The sequence below is a fragment of the Lepeophtheirus salmonis genome, chromosome 5 (genome assembly GCF_016086655.4).
Source record: "Lepeophtheirus salmonis chromosome 5, UVic_Lsal_1.4, whole genome shotgun sequence".
Classification (NCBI taxonomy): domain Eukaryota; kingdom Metazoa; phylum Arthropoda; class Copepoda; order Siphonostomatoida; family Caligidae; genus Lepeophtheirus; species Lepeophtheirus salmonis.
In genome coordinates, this window is record NC_052135.2 from 22,043,267 (window position 1) to 22,064,377 (window position 21,111).

The 21,111-nt window shown below is 31.1% G+C and overlaps 1 long non-coding RNA gene across 1 annotated transcript; it reads left to right on the forward strand.

Annotated features, from left to right (window-relative positions):
• The first annotated feature begins 19,714 nt into the window (after window positions 1-19,714).
• LOC139905375 (uncharacterized) lies at window positions 19,715-21,092 on the forward strand. The gene is made up of 2 exons (XR_011780051.1): window positions 19,715-19,886; window positions 19,984-21,092. It is a non-coding gene; the product is annotated as an uncharacterized lncRNA (long non-coding RNA).
• Window positions 21,093-21,111: the final 19 nt, after the last annotated feature.

Consider the following 21,111-nt stretch of genomic DNA (forward strand, 5'->3'; position numbering starts at 1 on the left):
TGTTAACCAAAGTACTGGTTATCCTCTTTTTCTTAATTAAATTATTTGACTTATACTAATCTTGGATCAAGTTATGTTGTGCGAAATTTGGACACCTTGAAATGTCGTGAAATTGTTGTACATTGTTTGTATACAAATATGTTCTACGGGTCATTTATACCCAGAGACTTCATAGCCGAATAAACTTATTTCTTTGATGTTCATTTTTCATCTCCCAATTATTTGTTTAATTATTTGACTGGCAAATCAAGAAATCCATGTATGTGCCGATGAGGAGCTTATATTTACTTTTTTTAGTCACTTTTTGTCATACTCAGAATGTATGATCTCTGGAAGGGTTTCAGCTGAAAAAAACAACAACTGTAGCACAATTATGAGACAGTGATGCAGAGAAAGATATTTCAGAAATAGAGGATCTTTGAGAGCCTTAGGACAATTTCATTCATGACCCAGATTTTTTATTAGTTTGTTTAACTATTTTGAATGGATATATATAGTACGGGTCAATTTGACTCTAAACATAATGAATGCAAGGAATATATAATAAAACTTATATTATTTGTCAATTTCATTCTTACATCCATATACACGGTAGTGCCGTACATAACCATTTTAATTAATCTTTTAAATTTGGTATTTAGACTCACAATGATGACGTCAAATAAAAACGCCTATTAAAATTAATTATGTAGGAAAATTGAGTCATTCTGCTTTTGTTATCTTTTAGCAAAACAAATGAAAATTGAACATCTATATAGATATTTTACAAAAAACAGACAAATTTCCAATAAATCTTGATTAAAATCCAACTTTAGGAATAAAAAAGACTAAACTCCTGCATTGAATACTACTTGATACCATTGATAAACTGTGATATTTGAATATCATTATTTAGTAACATGTACTGAATATCCCTATGAAATGTCTAAATTCGTACTCTTTTTAATCGAATAAGGACAAGGAAAGTTGGATAATAATTGGAGAAAAATATCTTATTCTACTTTTTGTGGTAATTAATTTATCGTATACAATATAGAAATAAGATTGTATGACGATGTTATGGTATATTTTAGGTTCAAATATATAATAAAACCATGCAATAGAAGGATATATTTTTGAAAGGCCTTAATGTTTAAATCTTTTTATTTGTTCATCCCATTTTGAAATCCAATAGTTCACAATTTTCCTTAATATGAATACAAAAACAGATTTTTATTGTTATAAAACATTGTTTTTTAGCCCTTACAATGACCGACATATACAATGCTGATATTACACTAAAACGCTCTATTAAGTAGGATAAACATTAAACAAATACGTTATCATAATATGAAAATATGCAATCAAATAGTCAACGATTCTTTCTTATCATTACGGAATTCCAGTTAGATAAGTATTCATAGAAAATCTTATCACGTTTTTCATAATATCATTTACATGTAGGACTTAAATATTATGTCATTTATAATGTATGAAAAAGTATTCCTAGATTAATTCCTTTAAAAAGAGTTTATCTGTTTCTTCAACTCCACAAAATTGCTCCTTTTCCTATATTTAAAAATGTCTGAGGTTATGAAACATTAGATAAATAATGATATATTTTAACCATTTTGGTACCGCCGGAACCTGCGAGTCCTAACATGTTTGGTATCATATTATTCATAAAGGTAGTCACTAGGGGTGTTAAAATTGTCTAAATTATTCAATGAATATTAGTGTTTAAATGAGCTTCAACTAATTAAAATTGGTTCATTCATTGTCCAAATGGAGGCCAAAAGGTGAATTATAGCCGATTTGATTCGCACCCAGCACAGTAACAAGATAAGAAAAACTTGACCGTGGACTAGTCGAGAAACTATGGGAACGACCGCAGCAATGGTTCGAAGATTATTTTTCCGATTTCTGGAAACACGATTTGTGTCCTCACCAATCGTCCGACGTGAATCCTCTCGACTATGGCTATGTCGAAAGTAGGGCATTTGCCGTCCCCCATACCAGCATCGACTCACTAAGTCAATTTTTCGTAGCATACGCTAAAAAGTAACGTCTTGCTGTTGCACACTGAACCAAAAACAAGAAATACCATTTAAATGCCAGAAGATGCCAAATTATCTTATCACATGACTCTTGTTATTTCATCAAGGAGTTCTCAGGGATTTTAGTGGCCTATTTGCTTACATTCACGCCCAAATGATGATCTTTGGTGCCATAATGGATAATTATTGAACTGTTCAAGTTTATATGTTCGACTAAAGGTAGAGTACTAGAAATTTTCATGATAGAAAAGAGCCTTCGAAAAGGGCTGGAGGAGCTGAGGCACACACCTTCCCAAAAAAAAAAAAAAAAATTAAGAATTTGTTTTCCAAAAAAAGGTCATTAACGAACAAAAAAACCTGCGGACACCCCAGCGTTTAAAAATAAAAGTATGGACTAAATAAGTCAGAATTAATTGTATTGTACTATGGAATGTGGTTTCTGACCACATTTTGCACCTTTAGTTATAACTAATCTGGATTTCATCTGGAAAATGAATTTATATATAAGTACAACAATCCAAAAATATCCAAAATATACATTACAAATGATATAAAAACTCATTATGGTATTTGCATAAAAGTTTGATAGCCTTCGGCAATATTAAATTATTTTTCTACAAAATTTATTTTTTACTTCTTCTCTTAATTCATTAATAGTTCCCCTTATTATCCGTGTCCCAACTATGTGTACATTTGATTTTGACACTCCATATAACAGTAATTTCTATTACTTTAGCAGGTTTGCAATCAAATTAAGGACTGATCCTTATATAATTCAATTTGGAAGTCAGTACAATAGTTCTGATCGTTTGAGTATCCGAAAGTAGTTTGTTTAGTTCCAATTTTTTCCCCCTCCAGATGAAAGATATGGATTATGTTCCTATGTATTACTTGAGAAAGGGAACTCTAAACTTTTTAAATTGAAACTTCTGAATCCCCTTACTAATAATTCATTCATTTGCTATAAGAGTTCCTCTCATATAGGCATGACAGGACTCTCTTGTCCACATAAAATTTTGGTATTGATACTTTTTTATTTCCAAAAAAGAATTACCAATCACAAATATAAAGAGATATGTAATAGGATGTAATTTTTTGTTTTTTTTTCAATTTCTTTGTGTACTTGTTACTGAAAGGCTTAAGCAAACATGGACCATCGACGGTTATTCGACAATAACACCTAGATAATATTCATGTTTAGTCCTGTAACCAGATATATATTGAATTAATAAGGGGGACTCCAAATTACAAAGAACGTTGTCAGTGAAGTGATTTATCCTCGGGGGTTGTGTTTTTTACCTTGAGGAGACGTTATATTTATTTTTGAGGGGATACATTTTGGATGATCTTTTATTTTTATTTTATATAATTGATTTTTTATCATACCTTAATTTAGATTTGAATATTTAAATAACTTTTTGACAATTATTTTCACAAAATAATATGCAATTTCAAAAATAATTTTTGATTAAATTATAAATTAAAAATAACAAATTTATATTTCTATAACAAAAATTGTCTATGATAGGTCCCCCAGGTCTGGGGGCACAATTAAAAAGCAGAAGAGTCTAATGTGTGTTGACAATTAATTCTGCTGTTTATGTTGAATAAACTTTAAATTATTTGTAGGTATATCTATTTTTTTTTAGAAGGGGGGGGGGCAAAGCTATCGTTTTTTAGGGATTGTACATGCCCCCTTAGTTTCCCCCATAGTTACACAACCTGTAGGTACAGCCCCCACAAAAATTCATTGATATTTGTATTTTACTATACCTATATCATGACAATGGTCAAACCTCGTGGATAAAAAATATATATACAGTGCCCCCTTGTTAAAAAGTGCTGGTAGTCTTTGAAGCTATGAGATCCTGGGGGTTCGACTGAGGTACTATAACCAATTCATAAGTTATAGTTTTATTAAAAAATGATGCCAAATATTGACGAGACTAAAATCCGAACCTAAGTTAAAAAAAAGTTGTGTGTTTGTGTCGGGGGTCTTTTTGACAAATTCTTTATAATTTTGACAGATTTTTTTTAAAATCCAATTTGGACAAAAAACTATTTAAAAAATAGGATTTTTTTTTTAATGAAAACCAAATTTTAAGTTCAGAAAATTGTTAATATCAAAAATTGCCAACAACACAAAATAAATACTACAAAAATGTGTTCTTTTCAACAAATATGACAACAATGTTTTTGTCTGTGCAGGGGAATATTAACCCCCGTAGTCACAGGCCTGACTATAATGAAGCAACTTTCCGATTTTTTAAAGAAAAGCAGAGGAGCAAAGGCTGTTTTGTCCCCCAACCTCCGATTCCAGCACCAAAGTGTTCGATGAAAATAAAAGTTTTTTTCCATAACTTAAATAATCAATCAGATATTATTATATCTTATTAAAGTCAATGACAATAAGGATTGCGAAGACCAAGATTATAGATTCATTCACTTTAACTATTACTTTATTGTATAAATTTTTGTCATATTTATCTTTTTTTTGATTGAATATTTTTAATAATTATAATTTAGTTATATGTATAACTGATTATAAATGTTTATTCTTCCAGGTAGAAAATTCCAAGATTTGGCAGCTAAAAAATATTTTTATATTTGAACACATTTCACTGTGGACACAATCTTAGTACTAACCATCTGAATCGGAAACAATAATTTAAAAAGTCTAAGAAGAGAATGTTTAAAATCATATTACATGGAATTTTGATCCAAAAATATTTTTACAATTGATTGAAGAATTATTTGAAGGGAGTATTAAAAAATTCAATAAGGAATTATAATATATACATGAACAGACGTGAGACGATGACAGCGGCTGGCGAGGATTAATCAATTATGTCGAGTAATGGAATTTCTTGAATGGGTTAAATATTTGAAGTGGATTACGTTGTGTATTTGAGTACTTCATTTATTTTTCTTCATGAATTAAGTTTACTCAATAATTGGTAGAATTGTAAAATATATGACTTGTCGGTATGTAAAACACCCCCTAAAAATTACCTTGGTCACCCAAACAAATTCAAGAGTGTTTGAGTGGAGAGCAGCTTAGTTGTCACAGTTTTTAATTGGATTAGCTTGCAAGTATCTATAAGATTAAGGAAATAAACACACAAGTCCCACTCCGTATCAGGCAAGAACATAGTCGGGAGTTACACTGTGGACGATCCTCAATTCTACTTCGAGTTCAACAAAGACTTACACTTATAACTCCCAAAATATCATCAGTGTTATTTTCCCTGCCATTCATAAGCACAATCACTTTACACTTAAATGTTCCCTATTCTTTAGAATATAATGATAACCACTTTGGAAAATAAAAACTCTGTTTAAGCCGTAACAGCTGAGTGAGTGTATATTACATTTGTATTATTTGACGATTTATATCAACAAATTATTCTGACTAACTCTTTCGGTTTGTCGCAAATGGGAGTTAAAGTAGCAAAAATTGATCATCACAATAAAAGAACGAGAAATTGATAGATTTTATTTGAAGGGGCAAATCGGGACAATGGAAGTGTTTTAAATTAAATTAAAGGCTCTAAACTATTATAAAGCTCATAGATACCTTAATTCATACCAGAAAATTTGAATAATACACCTAAAAGTCTTTTAGGTTTTAAGACGATATACTATTCTAAATTCCCTCCAATTTTGAACCCTCAATATTCAAGAGAAAAACTTTCAATCCCAATTCATTAAGACCATACCTAGAGTCATTTTGAAAAGACCCTATCCTTGTTAGGAGCTATGTATAATGTATATATCTATATCTATACGTACATTCATAATTGAATGCAAGTCATTTAAGGATGACTGAACATATTTTTCCTATGAAAGCAACATTTTAACGAATGTTTTTTTCCTTTATTTAAGATTTTTTTTCACAAACTTATAAATAATAATAGGAAAAAAAAGTTACTGCATTATGTATTATTTATGTACACAAAAAAAAAAAAAAATAGTAGAAATGGATTTGTACTTCAAAGAAAATGGACCGAAATTGAGTATTGTTCACACTCTTGTCCTAAGAAAATGTAATTGAATTATAACTTGTAAAATAATAATAAAAATATCAGCATTTACGCATTTTTACTTTTTCATTAGGTAATTAATTTCATAAATCCTAATGAAATTGATTATTTTAATACTTGATCCATTACAAAATTTCGGTTTAAAAAGGGGGGAGGGTGATGGGGGCACAAGCTGAATATAATTTGTATAATATTCTTTTTTTCTAAAATCAACAAATGAAATATGGATAAATAAATAATTAAAAAAGGCTAAAAAAACTTTGGTTTTTCTATAAAAAAAAACCGGTCATTCTAAAAATAAAATAGAACATTCCTTATTTTTATTTTATTTTTCGACCAAAAAAGAGTCATTTAAAACATTTATCTTTACCCCAGTTCTTGCTCACACTAAAACCAGCCCTACTAATACCTACAGTATAATCTCCTAATTAAAGATAAAGAAATATTATATAAATAATAATTAGGGAATCGACTATGAAACAAATTTTATTTTAATAATATAAAAGATAACTCCCCAAGAAATCCTTAGTGTTATTCTCCGTTTTTGATGAGCACACTCACACGTAGCTACTCAATATTTATAACATAGTAGTATATGTTTTTTCCTCAAGAATGAAGGAATAATAATGAGATTTTTTTTAATATGATGTGATTTATGAATAGAAACTAGTGAGCTTTACTTAAACACGCTTGTTGCTCAGCATTTAATTTTTTTTTTTACCAACCATGTGTCAGCCAATCGCTGGAAGATCTTTAAAAATTAATTTCTTATTTTCGAAATATTGTAGAGCAAAGGTTTTAAAGTTCTGAATTTTTGCCTTCAAATAATATTTGTTTTGATCAAATCAGACAATAACAAGTATTTCAAATGGAAGCAAAAATACACCAAGTTTATCCCTTGGTTCACGCCGGAATACTAGTGCCCTCCATTTGTGAGATTATCCCTTACAGAAAAACACTTGTTTATGAGGTAAAGAAGAAGATCAATGATGGCAAAAGTCCCACGAGGAAGCCAGTGAGTGTAGAGCAGAACAAATTGAGAACTGAAGAGTTTTTGGAGCAGTTGGGGGATACCATCTAGGACAGTACATCAATGTCAATGCGAAAACTTTTAAGGGAGTTAAGTGTCTTGGAGTGGTAGGGACATTGGTATTATCTCTTATGCCATGAGAATACGTTAGGTACTTAGTGAATCGGCCAAAATCAGCAGACTGGATGGGTAAAAACGGGTCAATCCAACTTTTGGACCCATCATTCCCTGATTGTACTCCCCTAGATTCTGTAATCTTGGGCTATACGGAAAGTAGAGCCTCTGCCAATCCTCACTCGTCTGTCAACACCCTTAAAGCTACTGTTGAGGAGCAATGATTTCCATACCGGAAGACTATGTTGTGAGGGTCTGCAGTGCCTTCCGGAGCAGAATTGAGTCCAAGGTTGACATTTTGAGAAATAAATTATAATAAGTAAAAAATTAATTGCATTGATAAATATTTTTTCTACAACCACCTCCGCAACCTCCACGAGACATTGGACTTGGCTAAGTCTTTTTTCGAGATTGGCTGACGCACCCTGTCTATACATTATACATATTTCATTATTTTTTTATTTCTTAATATGAAATATTAATATTTTTGTTAAGTGACATTCACAATGCACGTTGTCCCAAAGGGGGGAAAGGGTCAGGTCTAAAACCAAGTCTATTCTTGTTGGAGAGGGTCAACTTAAAGTCATTTAGACCTGAATAACCTGCTAAGATGGTATAACTGCCGTCATAGGGAACAGGGAGAAAAAAAATAATGAAAAAAAAATCGACTTTTATTATAAAAAGAGTTATCTTTTGAAAAAAATTCGACATTTTTTTTCATTAATCAAGGTTTTTGTATTATTTACGATTTAATATTTGAAAGTCTAAATGACTGATTTTTCGTTTATTCCCACGTCATGTTCTAGACCGGTCTAAGACCATTATGATTTTAATTGGGCTGAATTAATCTGTTCCTTCAAAGAAGTTCAATCTGGGCTATAGGTGAATCGGGCTAAGAAATATTGGGCTTCGGGCTGAGTGGCAGTACCAGGTGTCAGGTACCGGGCAAGTCTGTGGGATTTCGGGCCAAAATATGAGAATCTATAAAATAAAGGTAATCCAATATAATCATGAAATCTTCTGTTCTGGCTACTAAGTGAAATGTTTATATGCATATTTACACAATTTTATGATAATATATGTTGCAAAAATCTAGAAATCTGAAGCCCAGATGTTGTTGTTACATCTTGTATATGTAGAATAGAGATGGATATACTCATGAGAGCTAAATACAATTAAAACATCTGCATGTAATAACTAATTCATGAAGTCAATTCCAACACAATCAAATTTCCTAAAAAGCCATTAATTTTGAATCTTTACATATTTAAAGATTAACACTTACAAATAATCAGTAGAATCATCGTCACCTTATTTTTCAAAAGGTATCAAATCGAGGGTGACACAATTGATTTGTTGTATAGGAATTATATTACATAATAAATAACCATGGGCTTTTGAGGCTTGGCAAAATCAGGTTTGAACGCCAAGCTTTCCGTCTTGGGCATATACTTAATCCGCCTCTAGTTTGAACCGACCACAAAGAAAAATTCGGTCTTGATGGCTCATATTAAAAATTTCGACTGCACCGGTCATATTTAAAATTAGGTCTAAACCAATTTTGAAGATGAATTACGTACGACGTCAGTTGTATTTCAAAATTGTGAACATCAGCACAATGTCGTCATTCGAAGTTAAATGTATTGTTTGGAGAACCCATAAATCAAGATAGGGGAGAAAATCGATACATAGATCGAGATCGAAATCAATCGTTTCAGGATTTGAAAACGATTAAAGTTCAATCTACTGTCAGATATCCGTGTCTGGGACAAATTATTAGTTTAGAAAAGGAAACTCTACTATATGTATGTGTACCTCCTTTACAGAAAATAAGACCCAAAATTAGTTGGTAGTTAGCAAATTTTTCGCGAATATGAAATCAATAGACTTCATATATATTGTTCACAGTCAGGTGCGTCGGAACTATTTTCCAGGATCCGTTAATATTAGATATTTTTCACTTAGGTTTTTCTGTAAAATAAATTTTATGTTTATTATTTTCCACATGACCATTTCTTTATCTATACATTTTTCATTTTATTTCAAATAACCTTTTTTTTAAGTAGCATAATCATGTAAGTCTAGGGAGGTGGATGGGAAGGATTGCTGCGGTGTGGATAAAAGTGGGCGTGGGACCAACCTTTCCACCTCTATTCTATTGTCCTTGTTCACAGCTGAACAATTGATAATTTGAATTCATTCAATTAATGCTTAGAATACTGATAAGAAAAGAAGTAAAAAAAGCGGCAGCTAAAAAAATACAATTTAAATTTGTGTGAGTGACTACAAGAAATAAAAGCTTGTTGTTAAATTCCTCCGAAAGAAAAAGTTTTTTTGTAAATCAATTATTTTTTGTTATGGTCACAATTTTGGCATTAACAATTTTCTATAGTTAAAATGGTGTCTTTCTTTTTAAAAAAATATTCTCGAAATGAATCAAAAAAGTTATGTTATTTTTAATTTTTCTTTTCTAAATAAAAGTTATTCAGTCAAAATGTGTTACTTGTTGCTAATCATTGATTCATTTCTCAGGATGTAAAAGTATCTTCGAGTCATTCCACATATTTTCCAACTAAATTTATGTATGTAATATATGTATTACGTGCTCACCAACTGAGGAAATAGTTGGTAAATGCTTAGTTTTTTTATTATCTTGGCTATACAATTGTTTGAAGAAGGGGGAAGGTGGAGGAGGGTTGAAGGGAAGAATGATTAAAACTCGAGTACTATACATCGATAGATAAAAATGTGTACAAAAAACTTTTGAAGAACCTCTCAGTAGATATAGACATAGATTAATCAAGGGCGGACTTACTTCATTGTTTCTTAAGTTCTTATCAGTTATAGACACTATGATTTTGGTATAAATATTATTTTCGTTAATAAAGATAGGCAAGCAACCTGGGTATGATGTCATCTCTCTACAATGTTATCTAATGTAAGTTAAGTAGAGTAAGAATTGACAACAGAGCGTGTCCATGTGACGTCAGGATTTTTGATACATGTTGGGAGCTTAAAGAACTAAGTTTTATAAGAATAAAAGTATGTTTTTATTAATACCATTAAAAAAATAGTGAACTATTGGATATCCTAATGGGACCATCCCTCTAATGCCTATTTTTATTATTACATATATCAGACACAAATATGCATTAAAAATATATTATTACAGCGTTATATAATCTTATTTCAATAGTGTAGAAAAAATTAACTTTTAAAATGGAAATTATAAGATTTTTTTTTCTAATTGTCCTATAGCCCTGCTAAAAACCGCTACAGAAATCCAGCTTAGTTAGATTTCGATGACTTCGTTCTTGACTATAATTACCTTTACAAACATGCACCCTTTTCCAATAAATCCATTGTGTTCCTAAGGCATTGCCAGGATTTAAAAACATATAAAACAAAGCTTGCTCATATGTTGTAGAAGAGGATGGACGATATGACAAATAAACAGTTAAAATGAAGAATGAGATACCATAAATGAGATCAAATTTCTTCCGGTCAAACTATTTACATATTTTCCTTGTATTCACCTATAGTACATATGTATATCCTATGTAGTTAATTGAACTCTCTCTATGTCTTCATCTACAGTATTGTTTATAAAAAATGACCAGCGACTAAATAAAAATGTAAAGATGCTTAATTTTAACGATTTCTTGGACGATGAACGGTGACAATTTTACCAATGAACTATAACTATGTATCATGTAAAAAGATTTTACAACCTCCTTTTTATACCCCAATAATATGTATAGTTATAATTTGATTCCCAAATGTCATTAAAATTTAAATAAAAAGATTTTGTATCATGCTGATTTGTTCTCTTTTGAAGAGAGAGAGAGAGGTGATAAAATGAAGGCTTAATGAAGAGCACAAAAAGGAATTATGGAAATCAATTTTATGAGGATGCAAAAAGCTCATAAACCCTTTAGTTTGGTAGCGCCCATCTTCATTATTAATGATGTAATCCCGCGTGTGAAACTCATCCTTTGGACCACCCTTGGAGTAGCAACAAGATAATCAATTTGAAGAGTTCCAAGATAATCCTATAAAGCTTAGTTGGGAATGAAGGGAGGGGATAGATTCATTTATCGGATTTAGTAATGTAAATTTTTTTAACTTGGTTATTTAAACTTGATGGTTTTCAGTAGATGGTAGTTTATTTATGGGGAATCGCTACACGTGTTGAAGTTCGCTCTGAAAATCCTAAATCTGTCTCATATTGATACTGTTATGCCCTCTAGTGGACCAAAGTAATTTGGCCCTTTAAAGAAATTTGGTCTGGACCTGTCGCATAGAAAAATATGTTCTAGATTGGTCCCACAGACAAAAATCTTATGGATCGGTCTCATTTTAAATTCAGTTTTGACCGATTCTATAGATGAATAGTTTTGATGACGTCATGTTTATTTGAAAACTATTTAATTTCAGTCTACTGTCTGAGATCTCAGTCTAGACCAAAATATCGGACCAAATCTGTGGAAAAAAAAATACTTAAGACCAAAGTAAAAAAATAAATAAAAAAGGTCTTGGACAGTGTTTCAACACGAATAACTACTCGATATATAATATTTATTTATACCTACCTAAATATAAACATACAGCAATCCTGAAGGATCAATTGACCACCTGGCTATGTTTAAAAACTATTTTTATTTTTGACTACGTGTGTTATCATATATTTCCTATAAATGTAAATGTAAAAATAACCTACAATTGAGAGATCCTTTACCGTAACGCTGGTTACACTGTTACCACCCAAAGGGCTGAACAATTGTAGGAAACACATAATCACCTTTGTTACTCCTGGAATAATATAATGTAAGATATGCTCATAATGAACTCCTGTTTTAAGGTATGTATGTATTTGAATTCCCTTTGTGTTGAAATTTCATTTATGAAATGACATGAGGGGTCTTGAATTGAATGGAAAATATCTCTATGAATTTCTTAGCTCTATAGAGAACGAGTCACTATCTGAAATAAAAAGATATAGTTGCATTCAATCATATTTGGAGAGATAGGATATCTCCAATACCTTTTCTCTCTGACTATAAATCCGTTTTTATTTGAGTAATATGTAATAACTTAGTATATATTTCTTCATTGAATCTGTCATAACTTAAGTTATAGATAAAATGTCTTAATCCAATCAGAAGACAATCAACAAAAAAGACAAGCAACTCATCCTATGATTGTAGGTATGCAAACAATATAGAGAACATATAATACGTGTAGAAATCAGTTTTTGAAGGGTAAGATTGCATTTTAAGTTACAAATATTCGCTTAAACATTATTCAATCGTGTGATGTAAACAAGTTGGGTTTTGCCAGGCCAAAGACTTTATTTTTTAATCCCAAGGTTTCAGCTTTCTTGAAATGTTTACTTCCAAGCTTCAAAGACCCCAGTCATACTAATAAATATCTCCTGAGCAAGAGATAGATTAAAGCTAAAAAACTAGTATAATTATAAATATTCAGTTTTAACTTTTTAATATAGTATCCTTAGGATATGAATTTGTTGGTAATGAAAACGAACCATATGTGACAACCCAAAACAAATGCTTTCAGGGATAAGAGTAGATCTAATAATTAGTAAAAGGCAGGATTGGAAAATATTTGGATTTCAACCCTTGTTTAATACTGAGTAGTAAAATGTTCAAAAGTGAATTTCTTTGTAGTTCTAAAACATACCAAGCGAGACTTTTAGTAGTTGCAACTGGATCAGTGTGGTTTTTTTTTCATTTTCTAAGGCCGTTATCATTACTATTCAATTCTTGAAGAGAAAACATCGAAGTATAAAGTTTAACCACGAAGTTGTTTACTAATGAAAGATAGAGAGTAACACTGAGGAGTTATAAGGGTACGTTTGACTCAGTGTAGAATCGAGGAGCGAAAAAAGAGTAATCCCTTCCTATGTCCTTACTTGTTACAGACTGACACTTGTGTTTATTTCCTTACTCTCATAACTGCTGCATGTAGCTTAGCTTATGATATACATGACACCTAAATTGCTCACCCCCAAAACATTCTTTAAGCTGTTAAGGTTAGCATGTTTATTTTTGGTTGATTTTTTTTCCGTGCACAAAATTCTTACGATTCACAGCATATGTGATATTTTTACTAAAATAGGTTCAATATTTTATATACTCGTATATATTTTCTGAATATCTTTTGGATATTCAATCCTTTTATCACCTGCTTGCTGATTTTTAGTTATTAAATTTGCTATGAAATCAACACACCTGTATATTTGACAGGTGGAACAACTTTCAAACAATTATGACTATTTGTTCATATGATCTTTATTTATTTTGGTTTATAGGTGATAAGATTTTAGAAAAAAATCGTAAATCAGTGTCATAGACCATCTGTTGGGTTTTTCTTTTATCGATTATATTGATTTTATATTTAACTCATTTCTCAATTTGTTTTTGATATGGATGAGTCTCAAATATCATTAATCTGCATGATTTTTGTCCGTTAATTGTTGTTCCAAAAGTAGATAAAATGCTTAATAGAGTGCTTACCAATATACAACAACTTAGTAGTAAATACTTGATTTCTCAATGTTTCAGGCTGTTAAAAGCCCCCAAAATTATAATTTTGTAGCTATTAATCTACGAAACTGCTGTTTCTAAATATACACTCATAAAGGTGGGTTACAACTTTTATCATGCGTATTCCTGCAATTTGTTTGTAGACACATTACATATTATAATATCCAAACCTCAAACCTTAACAACAACAAAATTTAAAATGATTCTTGTTTAGGTGAGAGAAAATTAAATTTTTGTCTTCCAAAACATAATTTTATATTTTAGAATTATATCGTCTATTTGTCTTTTCTAAAATAAAAATAAAAAATACCCCATTCCGCAAATATAATAAGTCCCATATCTATTTTCCAAATAAAAGTAACTTCATATCATATTCAGAAAAATCCTAGCCATAGTGAGTTTTCATATGACGTCAGTATTGTTGACGTAGGCCATTTTGATAACAGCCAGTGCCTTAAAAAAGCTCATCATAGGATATATTTAAAGAGAAAAATATGAACTAATAACATAAAACCCAGAACTTATATTTATATAAGCTCTGGGTTCATTTATAAATGAATAAAGTAACACTGAATGAAATACTTAATTATTCACAAAATTAAATAGATGCATAGAAAATAATATACAAATAAAGAGAGGATTTACAAATTAAAAAACAATTTGCCTCATTTTTAAGCTTTTGGTCACATTACTTGCCACTTAGACATTTAAGGCACCTTCAAATTATATATTTTTATCTCTTCCATATACATATTATAGCCATTAATGTGTAAGTTCTCAAAAATATCTCGGAAGGAATAAAAGAAGTCTATGGTCTCTTTTTATTTTGACATTAAACGCATACTGAGAACTATGGTGCAAGGCGCTCTTCCAGAAGTGGCGATGGTTACCATAAAAAATGGCGTTTATTTAGTTGGGAACTTTGAACTTTTACCTTAACATATAAAAAGACTGCAAATTAAATATATTATACTTTTAATTTAAAACTACCTTCAACAACAAAGTACCTGGATTAAAGTCTAAATCTTCCAACCGTCATTTCAATGTCTTTAGACTTGCTATAGGGAATCCTTGTCGAAGTAGCATCTCGTATCCTGTAGTACCACAAGCAATTCGTAGATGCAATGCTTTTTTATGATGCAAGGAAACCAGGCGGCTATATTTTTTTACTATTGTACAAATAACGTAGCTGATCATCATTAAATATAGGATGAATTGCCTCATTCATATCTGTAAGATGTACATATGAATGTATAGCTATGACCAAGATAAACAATTTATATAAACAGTCGATGTGACATATTCCCCTGAATTAGGCTGGAATTTGTCAGTTTATGTAAAACACTCTTGTACAATAGGCTTGAATTCAATAGTTTGAGTAGTCGTAATTATGGAAACCTTGTTCAACTATTAGAAATAAATAAAATTCAGTGTTAGTAATACATTTAAATTTATATTAACAATTCATACATTTTATAAGATCATATGATGTCAATACATTATCTGTTGAATTGGCATAGGAGTGTTCAAGGAGTATGCAACGTTCCGGTTCTGTATCATTTCCGGATGAAATATCTCCAACTTGAGAAAAATTGTAGGTGGATACCGAGGCTTTATCTTAGTTAAACAGCGATTGATCATGTAACTTCATGGAATTAAGTGTTTTTCTTGGTTTTGCTTCTTTAGACTAGGAAAATTTGCTGGGGATTGCACCAGGTCTAAAATGCCTATGTTTTCGATTTATTGAATAAAAAATATCTTCCTCTTTTAAGTGAACATAACATAAAATATGCGAGCCTTTCAGTACAAAGTTCTGTCTTAGAACACGTAACCAAACCTTATTTTGGTGTAAATCTTTTGAAAAAAAACACCCAAAGAAAACCCGATATTTCATGCATGCATGAAATATGTTTGTTCTGGCATCCAAAAGCAGCACATGCAGGCATTTTAACAAAGAAAAGTTATTCTTTTTAATAAGCAGTGACATCTATTCTTTTAAACTAGGGTTTTATAGATATGTTCAATGAATCAGATGACGTTTCAGCTGTAGAATGTCCAGACTCTCCCATTCTAAGACACTGATAACAGCTTTAGAAAAAAAAATCTTGTTTAGGTTGCAACTACATGATGTCTCTCGCACTTTCTAGAACAACCATATTATATACCTCTAGTAATCAAATTCTAGGAGGATTCGCCTTGACCATTTTTGCCTTGCCACACTTTCCCCTTGAGACGCTTTCGCCTTGAAGTATCTTGCAACGCTCTCCAAAATTTCTAGTTACCTTGGACAACTCTACAAATCCATTGAGCTATTGTATTTACTATTTATTCACCACTGAAAAGGATGCTTTATATCGGAAGGGTCTTGAAACTATGCTTTTATTCGTTAGGATCCAAAATCCTCACAATAATCGGATGATGATTAATTCCCACATAGAATCGCAAAATATACATCAGATATAAGCAGACAATATTGCAGGATAATTTACATCCGAGGCTGAGGAAGGGAAGCACAAGTTAAGGATCGAAGTGAGCACAGCAAAATCTATGATTGTAATAACTGATAAGTTCATTAAGTATGTAGATATGTAATATAAATATATCATATTCACAAATATATGTAGACTTTCATGGACGAGGTCCCCATCTTGATCTATAACTCTAGTACAATCCTTGATGTAAGTAGAGATTTCAATGTCTCTTCATGGCATTTTAATGAAGAAATGGACTGAATATGAATGCTAATGATTCTTTGCAAAGGAACGTAGCAGTAGCATTCCGGTATTTCTTCCCAATGCTCTCGAGCATTTTGACAACAGACTAGAAAACGCGGGCTCCAAGGGGTGGCTTAGAAGAAGTTCAAGAATATGTTATTTTCTTAATAAAAATATATTCACACAGTTTTTCAATACAGATTTAAAGAGTTTTATGAGTTAAAATCTATGAATATTTATTCTTAATAGGACAATTAATACAAATTCAAGACTAAATAAGCTGGAATATATCACCAATATAGTTTACATTAATTATTTCAAAATTAGATGCACACACCAGAAAAATTAATCTTCATAACTTAAACATTATCAGATTGAAGTTTGGGAACCTTTCTAGATTTGAGCTTGTTTTCAGATAATCTTTTTCTGTCGGATGTTGTCATTGAGTTGAGAAACCAAAATTTTTCCATAACGTTGAAGAGGATTTGTGGAATCTTACCAATAATGCTTGGCAATTTGTGACCTTCATCACACACAGTATCAACTATTGATTGGATTTTGGTTTCTGAGCTCTTTCTTGACTCTTTATGGTGGATTTCTTTGATATGAGTAAAGGTAGGGTGTAATGATGATTTAACTCCTGGACGGTTCAGGGGAATGCTGAAAGTATTCTTGTCCTTGGAAGCAGCTGTAAATATTTTTTTTATAATTGTGTACAGGGTCGAAGATGAAATGAACTTTTCTATTGATCTATTGAGTGTCGGTGAGTAATTGAAGTCAGGAGCTCACTACGACTAAGAAAATGAGTGAAGAACTTCCTGTTGACTGGGTGGTTATCAACCACTAGTCTCTACGGTAACTGCAGTAGACAGAGTTCTAAAATACTTGGGGCATGGAACTGTAAGTCAATTCGACATGAAGATTTTTTCAGAGAGGGCCGTACTAACATTTTACCACAGAATACAAACAGAAAGAAGACTAAGTGAAAATATCCTTCGGCTGAGTTTCTTGAAGAGTTATGTCATCTGTTGTATGAGGAAAGACAATTTTGAAGAATGAATTGGCTCCAAGTCTGCGGATGGAAGTAGTTTTTTCAATAAGCCCATGATGATGGTATAAGTCTCTTCATTATTCAAGAACTCTTTTGATCCTATATACACAGGAATGTTGATTACTTCAGCTACTGATTTGATGATATTAGCATTTGTGGTAAGACAGTGGGAGACTCAACTATTGCTTAGCCTATGATACCAATGAAAAATTCGAAAGGTAAGGTTTTCTTGAATTCGAGGCTAGCCTTAATATAAAGACCCTACCTTCAGTCGCTTCCAGCTTAACAAGAACCAATTTGGGGGATTTAATGAGTAAAAATCCGACGGATAAGTTTAACGTAACAACTTATCATACAGCTCGTTAACGGGTAACGCCTCTTCTTCTCCAAACATTTTGAGCCCCAAGGCTTCTGGCCGCTCGTTTTCGAGCTCGAGTTGTAGGTTCACTAGCAGATGCTCAGGTGGGTCTAGGAAGAGGCGAAGGAGAAGAGAGGTAGAACTGAAGGTTTAACCACACTCAAGGGACAGCATTCATTTTCAGTTTCCTGAAAAGTTATGTAATTCAATTAAGTACATATTATTTCAATTCTTGAATTAGTTCAATATTATCATTTTAAAGTAAATTAGCCTTTTACACAAAGCTAGAACTGGTTTTTGAGTTTGTGCCCATGAGAGTCCTACCTTAGTTCCAGTTACCGATTAAGTTGATAACCACTACCCTGTCTTTGATCTATGGGTAATATAATCCGATTTCGTGAAAGGGAAGCTACACAGTCTTGAATTCTTAGTAATAGTCTATATTTTAAATTCACTTTGAGATGCACTTTCTGTCTTGGAACAGTCCTCTCCCATTTGGATTCAAGTTCCAGATTAGGAGGCATATTAAAACCAGAAAAAAACTCTGGTATAGGATTTTAGGAGTCTTGGGAGTGCCGTCATAACCTTGACTACATTTGGGGTACAGTACTTCCATCCCGCAACCTGAAACTTAACAGTGATGATCGGAATCCTGAAGCTATATATGTTAAGTATGATCTCTTTCACTACTAAAAACAATGAGTAATCAATTTTAAAAACAAGCCGTGTCTTGGAGCCGGTGCACTTTTTTATTTATGAAAAAAATGTAGTCCAGATAGCTCTAGATGTCCATGAGTATTCCTTCTATTATTATCCAGGGCAAACAATTCTCAAGGCGAAAATGTTGCAAGGCAAAAACAGTACAAGGAAAATCCTTCTGACACGTAGTAACCCATACGTCAAATCTTCCTAGTGTTAAAATAAAACTCGTTAAAGTTCTGAAAATTCATTTGTATTTATATGTAGTATAATATTTTCAATATTGTTTCAATAAATATCAAACATTCTTAAGAAAACAATATAAGAGTATAAGCCTCAGTCTTGAATGTAGAAAGACAAGAAGAACTATATGTAAATTATGAACTAAATAATATGAAGGATTAGTTATTAGAGATTTAGTTCTTGAAAAAAAAGGGTTCAAGTTATATGGAATACAAACCATCGAGCTTTTGAAGGTTAAGAAAAATATTCCAAGGATAGAAGAAATTGGACTCAGGGATGGTTCCCCGGAGTATGGAGTGTGTATTGGATTCGGGAATATTCAGACTGAATTTATGTAAAAGTTACTTTATAAAGAATTGAAATGAAGGCCTATTGTAGAAAGTATCATATACTTTTATATATAAAAATAACCTTTTAGAAATAGAGAAAAACATTACTTTCTAAGAAAATTGACACTAAATATCGACATAGTCCCAAAGGGATACAAAAACGGTTTCAAAAAAAGTCATCAAAAATGAACTAAATTATCTATTGAGAAGGGACCTTTATTATTATTTTTTTTAAAGTAGCATCATATTAGAGTAGGAAAATGGAAAAAAATATTCCCCCTTCCCCCCACTAAAAAATATCCTTTTATCTGGCCTGATTAGACTGTGTTTTAATATTTAAAAAATAACCACTTTATAAATGAAGATAATTACCTAAACAAAATCAATATTAATGAATTATTGAAAAATGTATCCCTTTTCATGGATTACTTAACATCTAGATAGACACAAGCTACGCAACCTCATCATTAAAACTTTTAAAATAAATAATTATTCTATTAAATAACAATTGTAGAAGAGAAGAATTAATTGTTGTTTAAAAGTGACGAATCATGAACGGAGAAATATGGACTTATCCGATTGTTCATTGAAAACCCTAATTCGTAATTTAAGTAGTCAATTATGGAATTGTGAATCATTGGGTGAAAGATTTTGTGGGAAAATTTCCTGTTTTGGTTGTAAAACTTGAAAGAGTCCTCCTAAAGTAATGATCAAGTATAATTCAATTCTGTCAAAGAAAGAGCTAATTTTTTATACAAGATTTCCTTTTATTCCTTTCATATCTATCTTTTTAATTGTAGATCGCCTTTATTAGTGAGAATGGAGGAAATACCTCTAATAAACCACATCAAAGGAAGACATTTTTTGAAGGAATATCCATAACATAGTTATGAGATTGTAAGTTCCTTCGTAGTTCATGATATTTATCTTGTATTGGAGAAAAGCGTCGCTTCATGAACTTGTTTTCATCTATAGATGACTTTACATTATGTCATTTATGTCTCACCTCTTATATTTGGATTTGATTTCCCATTTCTAATGTATTAAAAGTGCTGAAAATTGTGTTTCTGATTGGATTTCCTAGATGATTATATGTTTGTGGTTCATTTTTGAAGAGTTTATTATCAAGGATGCCTCATCCTCCCCTATAAATATATAGACAATTTCTGCGTGAATATGTACCTTTAATCTCAGGAGTTTCAAACTTATATTATGAATACAGAACTTAAGTGTGTATTATTCAACATTTTAAGCATGAATTAGTCCATATTTTACCTATTTTAATGCAACAAATTGTAATTATCACTACTACTAAAACTGAAAACACGGCACATAAGGAACTTTGTTTGATATTTATTTCATTTCAAATTGAACTGATATTTCATTATGACAACAAGTTTCACTTTAACTTCCGGATATTACATTATATTTAGATATGAATACTATGAATCTTTAATTGGAATAACTCATGGTTACATTGATCCCTCGAAGTAGTGTAATTCACATATAAAGTAACAAATAAACTTTTTTCTTGTTCAGTTCTATAATTATTCTTTTTATTTGAAAATACTATAATGTATTGCTCGGAAATAAATGACATTTTTTCATTCGAAATTAATTCAGCTTGATCGGAAATGGTTTGATTGAAGCTTTTAATTAATACTCTTTGATAACGTCCTCATACTTAGTCTTCAAAAAAGCAAGTAAATTAAAAACTTTGATACATAAATTTAATCGCTCTGCAACCACCAATGACTTATTTCATTGATTAAAATCTTATTTGCAGTATTCCACATTTGATATTTCAAGTCTGTGTTTGAATTATTACACTAAATCCAATAACTGGACAACCTAAAATGAATTAAAACTAGTTATGAATCATTAATTAAATAAAAATATAGTTATTAAATCGAAATAATAATTAATTA